Source organism: Hemiscyllium ocellatum, chromosome 15 (genome assembly GCF_020745735.1).
Source record: "Hemiscyllium ocellatum isolate sHemOce1 chromosome 15, sHemOce1.pat.X.cur, whole genome shotgun sequence".
In the NCBI taxonomy this organism is placed as follows: domain Eukaryota; kingdom Metazoa; phylum Chordata; class Chondrichthyes; order Orectolobiformes; family Hemiscylliidae; genus Hemiscyllium; species Hemiscyllium ocellatum.
The window spans coordinates 63,734,677-63,740,831 of record NC_083415.1 but is presented as its reverse complement, the minus strand read 5'-3'; positions in this window follow the sequence as shown (position 1 = coordinate 63,740,831).

The window sequence follows — 6,155 nt, the reverse complement described above, 5'->3', positions numbered from 1 at the left end:
AGAACAGCTTCTTCTCCACTGTTATCAGACTTTTGAATGGACCTCTTATACATTAGAGTTGATCTTTCTCTGCACCTTATCTGTAGCTGTAACACTATATTCTGCATTCTGTTCTATTCCTCTGATGTACTTGTGTAAGGTACCATTTGTCTGGTTAGCACAGAAAACAGTACTTCTCACTGTATCTCAGTATATGTGACAATAATAAATCAAATCAAAATCAAATGTCGACTGCATCAACCACATTTCCCTCATCCATACACCTAGTAATCTCCTTGAAAAACTCAATCTATCCTGTCAGACCTAACCTCTTGCTTGCAAAACCATGCAGATTGGTTATTCCATGCTGCTCTGAGTGGAGATTAACTCTGTCATTCTCTAAATGTTTTCCTACCTTTGATCACACTCACTGGACTGTAGTTCTCCAGTTTATCCTATTTTCAACCTGCTAAAACCTTCTCCCTCTCAATTATAGGTTGTATATGTATATCACCAGCACACACCCTGATTTCAATACCTACATCTTCCTTCTTTATGGTGAATACAGAGATAAAGTATTCATTTAAAACCTCACCTATATCTTTTGGATCCACACACAATTTGCCACTTGGGTCCCTAATGGGCCTTACTCTTTCCCTAGTTATTCTCTTGATCCTAATATACTTAAAAGATGGCTATGGATTTTCCTTTGTTTTAACATCCTAAAGTCTTACAAGTTTGCTCATGAGGCAGTAGATGCAGGATATTAATTCTCCAAAATTCCTTTCAATTTTGAAAAGATCCATCAGACTGGAAAGCAGTAAAATAACTCATCTGCTCAACAATTGGGGGTGGGGGTGGGTGGGTGTTGGGGAGGCAGAAAACAGAAAGCTATAGATCTATTTACTTGACATTTGGTGCTTGTAAACAGGCAAGGGAATGGAGAAGAGTCAGCGTGATTTAAAAAAAAAGGGCACTGTGGGGAAGGGGAAATCCAACTGATGTACTTGGATTTTTGGAAAGCATTTGAGAAGTTTCCACTTGAAAGATTATTGCACAAATGAGGAGGCCATGGTGTAGAGACAACATTCCAGCACAGATAAAAGAAGACTGGCTGGCTGGCAGAAAACAGAGTATGCATCAATGTTTTTTATCAGATTGTCCCGATGTGTTGAGTGGGATGCGGCAGTGGTCCCTTCTGGCCCCTTAACTTTTTACCTGAAGATAGATAGGAAGGAATGTTGTAAGGATGACATAACAAGGTTGTACAATAATATAGATATCTCAAGGTCAATGGTAGGCAAAAATCTAGCAGATGGGATATAATGTAGGCAAATATGAGGTCGTTCACTTTGGCAGAGAATAAAAAAGCAGATTGCTATTTAAACAGTGAATGGCTATAGAATTCTGAGGTGCAGGGAAATCTTGGTATTCTAATGCATGAGAAAAAATGTCTTCTTAAACACTTGCAGGTACAACAAGTGATTAAAAAAACTAGAGGAATACTATCTTTTAAAGTAAGAGAAATTGAACATAAAGGTTCAATGTTAAAACAAAGTTTACTGTATGAGAGACTTGTTACATTGAGTATTAGTGAGACCACATCTCCAATACTGTATGCAGTTTTTGTCTGTTTATTGTTGGAAATTAGGGTCTTCTTTAAAGCTGAAATTCTTGCAGTATCTCCTATTTAGTATTTCCTGGGTGGTCTACGTTACTGTAACTAGCTTTCTGCAAATATAAACAGGTCTCTAGTACAGCAAACTTTGTTTTAACTGGCACCTCATGCACTCGTACACTTGACAGACCCACAAAACTTATATCCCTCAAATACCACTATGTTTACTGTGTTATCCTGTCCAATTATTATAGTTGTTAAATTCAAATGGCCACATGAAATATCAACAGCTGATTCAATTTCAAGTCAATTTCTCCTCAAATACCTCACAACCACCTGATGAAGGAGCAGCGCTCCGAAAGCTAGTGCTTCCAATTGAACCTGTTGGACTATAACCTGGTGTTGTGTGATTTTTAAATCTCCTCAAATACCACAACTTAGCAGTAGGCAGTTGAGGGTATAAGTGAGGAGGTTCCCTCCTTCAGTTGGTTTTATTTAAGGCAAAGTTGCATTATTATGTAAGTGATTTGTGCTGTAAATAAAGGATATCAGTGATGCATATACCCTCTGCGTTACATTTCTATCACCTAGAGTGTGTTTTTACATTGATTGAGTGGACCTCATGAATTTCTGGAATATTTGATCAATCAACACACTCCTGGTCCAATAAGTGCTGGATTACTGTATCTGAAAGCAGAGGAAAGGTTATAAGGATTAGCGAGGTCATGACTCTCCTTAAAGATTTATCAGGCAGTACCCTGCCCTATTCTCAGTCAGTGTTCTGAAAAATAAGAAGCTTTTGTCTTCAAAAGAAAGAAAATGTATTTCCAAATGGAGCTGTGAAAGTGAACAACGCATCCCCCCGGTATCATGAGTAACTGCTCACAGCTGCCGAGAGAATCTAGACGGTGATTCTTAGAAGAGATGGCTGGCCCCAAAATAAAGTACATCAGCAGTGATAGGCAGCGAGGACAGAGTGTTACAAAAGGATCTGGGGGGATGAGCTACCATCTTCTTGGGGGCAGACCAAGAGAAGATCAAAGACTGTTTCTACCAAAGATCATCAAAGATTACCAAAGACTGAACGGTATCTGGCCCGAAACGTCAAATTTCCTGTTCCTTGGATGCTGCCTGACCTGCTGCGCTTTAACCAGCAACACATTTTCAGCTCTGATCTCCAGCATCTGCAGACTTCACTTTTTACACAAATAATCAATTGCCTATGTTAGGTATCTGTGACCATGAAATCCCCCTCCAAAATTCATATTATTCAAGGATGGATGTTTGTGCGTGTGAGACAGTTCAGGGTGGGTTTATTAGATTGAGATCTGGTTTAAGTCGGTTGTCTTATGAGGAAAGTTTGGATAGACTGGGACTGTTTATCTGGATTTTAGAGGGGTGAGGAGTGATCTGATTGAAGTTTATAAGACCCTGAAACGTCTTGAAAAGGCAGTTGTTTCCTCCTGTGAATAAGGCCAGAGCCATGAGACATTGTTTTGAACTTAGAGGGCACCATCTTAGGACAGGGCCAAGGGGAATTTATTTCCTCTCAGAGGGCTGTGTGGGAGTCTCTGTTTCAGAAGGTGGTACAGGCAGAATTATTGAACATTTTTAAGACAAGTTCAATTCTTGTTAAACACGGGGAAATAAGGATTATCAGAGACAGGTGAGAATGTGCAATTTGGAACACAAACAGATCAGCCGTGACCTTACTGACTGTCAGAACAGACTCAAGGGGCCAAATGATTGACTTTTGCTCTTAATTGTATGATGGTGTAGACTTGTCAAAAAGCATTTTTTCAATTTTTTTGGGGGGATAAATAAGTGAAAATATTCAAAGAAAATGAAAAGCACAAATATCTCTTTGAGTTTACTCTTGGGTATTGCCCATAGCTACATCCGAGAGATTAACTTGCGACCATTGGAGACTGCAGGGCAATTCTGGACATTTGAAACTGTCCCACGGTGATGGTTTTATTGTTGAATGGCTCATAGTCTCTCGCTCCCTCATACTTGACAACAGATCAGCAAAATTGATCATCGAAAAGAGACATGAAACTGCCAGCCCTGCTAAGCAATCCCGATAAAAGGAACACCTTTATTTGTGCTTGACTGAAACCAGATGCGGTCTTCACAAACAACGACAGGAATTGCTGGAGAAGCTCAGCAGGTCACCGGACCTGAAATGTTAGCTCTGATTTTTCTTCACTGATGCTGTCAGACTTGCTGAGCTTTTCCAGATGTGCTCTTGTCAGTCTCGCTGCCACACCATGAGCCAGGGAATTCCGTTTGCTTTGTTTTCTCAATTCTGAGCTTTAGAATCCGTGAGGGATTCAATGGGGATCACTGCTGATATAATTCGAGCCTTGCTTCCTTGCATTAAAAAAAACTCAAGTTTCATTTTTGACAATTTGTGATGAGTTTGGGATGTGAATGTCTGGGAAAGTGAATAAAATAAAGATAAACAGCATTCACTTTTTCCTTACAACATTATGATCAAAGTTAAACTCAGAATTGTACAGTCTTCAAAAGTATAAAATGATTAAGCAAGGAAGAGGCCATTCAGTCCAGATACTTTTGCTACCTCTTTGGAAGAACTCTGTTCATCCTCACTCTCCCCCAACTCACCAAGTATTAATTGAAAAGAACGTTTCATACAAATCCATAAAATATTTTTCTTTTCAAAAATAAACAGTGCACAGCAATGTTTGACTTTTTCTGTTTGTTATTCAGCTTGATTCAGGGCTTTTGGCTCTGGGTCAAAGTTTTAGCTCATCTGAATCTCTGGGGGTCAGTTTCATGAGTTGTGCATGCAGCGTGGTTTCTGTGTGACTGTTTTTAAATGCTCTGTGTCTGTTGGTGTGCTGAGAACTGAGAAATTCCCTGAATGTTTTCTAAAGGAACTTACTCTGTCAAGTATAAGTGCTGAGGAATCATATTCCCAAACCCAGGCACATTGTCATCGAAGGCTAAAATATCTCATTTAGTAACAGCTAATGGAGCTGAAGAAGAGATATCTTACTGTCCCTATTGTTATAGTGATTTATGTTTCATAACAACTAGATGGAAGCACGCAACCATTCTTATGCTGATTTAACGGCATGACTTGGTGTGTTTCATGGAAACTGATGATAGTAAATTACTGGGTTCTACAATTTTATAGCATTTTCTTTCACGTCATCATTACATCTCAAAGCATTTCACATCCAATCAATTACTTCCCGAAAGGTAGTCATTGTCATTTCGCTGACAAATAAGAAGGGGCGATGTAGTGTTGTTGTCACTGGACTCGTAATCTGGAACGTCAGGAAAATGTTCTAGGGACCTGGGTTCAAATCCCACCACAGCAGGTGGTGACATTTGAATGCATTAAAAATCTGGAGTTGGGGGAGGGAAATATCTAACGGGTGGCACGGTGGCTCAGTGGTTAGCAATGTTGCCCCACAGCAGCAGGGACCCGGGTTTGATTACACGCTCGGGTGACTGTCTGTGTGGAGTTTGCACATTCTCCCTGTGTCTGCATGGATTTGCTCTGGTTTCCTCCCACAGTCCAAAGACGTGCAGATTAGGGTGGATTGGTCATGCTAAATTGCCCATAGTGTCAAGGGATGTGCAGGCTAAGGAGGATTAGCCACACTAAATTACCCATAGTGTCCAGGTGTGCAGGTTGGGGTGGATTGGCCATGCTAACTTGCCCATAGTGTACAGGGATGTGCAGTTTAGATGGATTGGCCATGGGGAAATGCAGAGTTATGGGCAATAAGGTTAGAGGGGATGTATCTGGGTGGGATGCTCATCAGAAGGTCAGTGTGGACCTGATGCATTGAATGGCCTGCTTCCTCACTGTAGGGATTCCATGATTTTTCTAATGGCAATTATCTAGATTGATGTGAAAAGGAACTGCTTCACTATTGCCACTTATGGAGGAAAATCTGTCGTCCTTACCTGGTCTGGCCTACAGCAAAGCAATATGGTTGGCTCTGAGCTACCCTCTGGAACATTAAGAATAGGCAACAAATGTTGGCCCAACCAGTAACAGCCACACACCATAAACAAAGGAAAAACAGAAGCCAGTCTGGACCCTGCAATATGGTAATGGCGGGATAATCTTCACTTTGTGATGTCGGTTGAAGGATAAATATTGCTCAGGGCTCAGTTTTTAATCCAGACAGAGTCCTGGGATTTTTTTACATTCTGAAGGAGAGAGGCCCTTGTAATAAGGTCACATCTGAAAGAACGATGGCAGACCCAGCAGTGGAGCACTCCCTCAGTATGACACACGGAGCTCAACCTAGGAATGAATTTTCACAAGAGCTTTTACTTTTCCACTGCATTGCTACTTTGTTAACAGTAGAAGGTAGGACTTTGGGCATTTGATGTGGAGGAGGAATCTAGTCTGTGTTGATCAGTGCAGACAATAATGAAACCAGCCCCTGCAGATTCTTGCATGCAGAAGCCAATGCAGATGCCTGGGAGATTTCTGAAGAGCAGGAGGTTACGCTATACAGAAGCAAGAAAGGCACACCTCAGTCAGATTATGGCTGTAATGTAAGGCTGA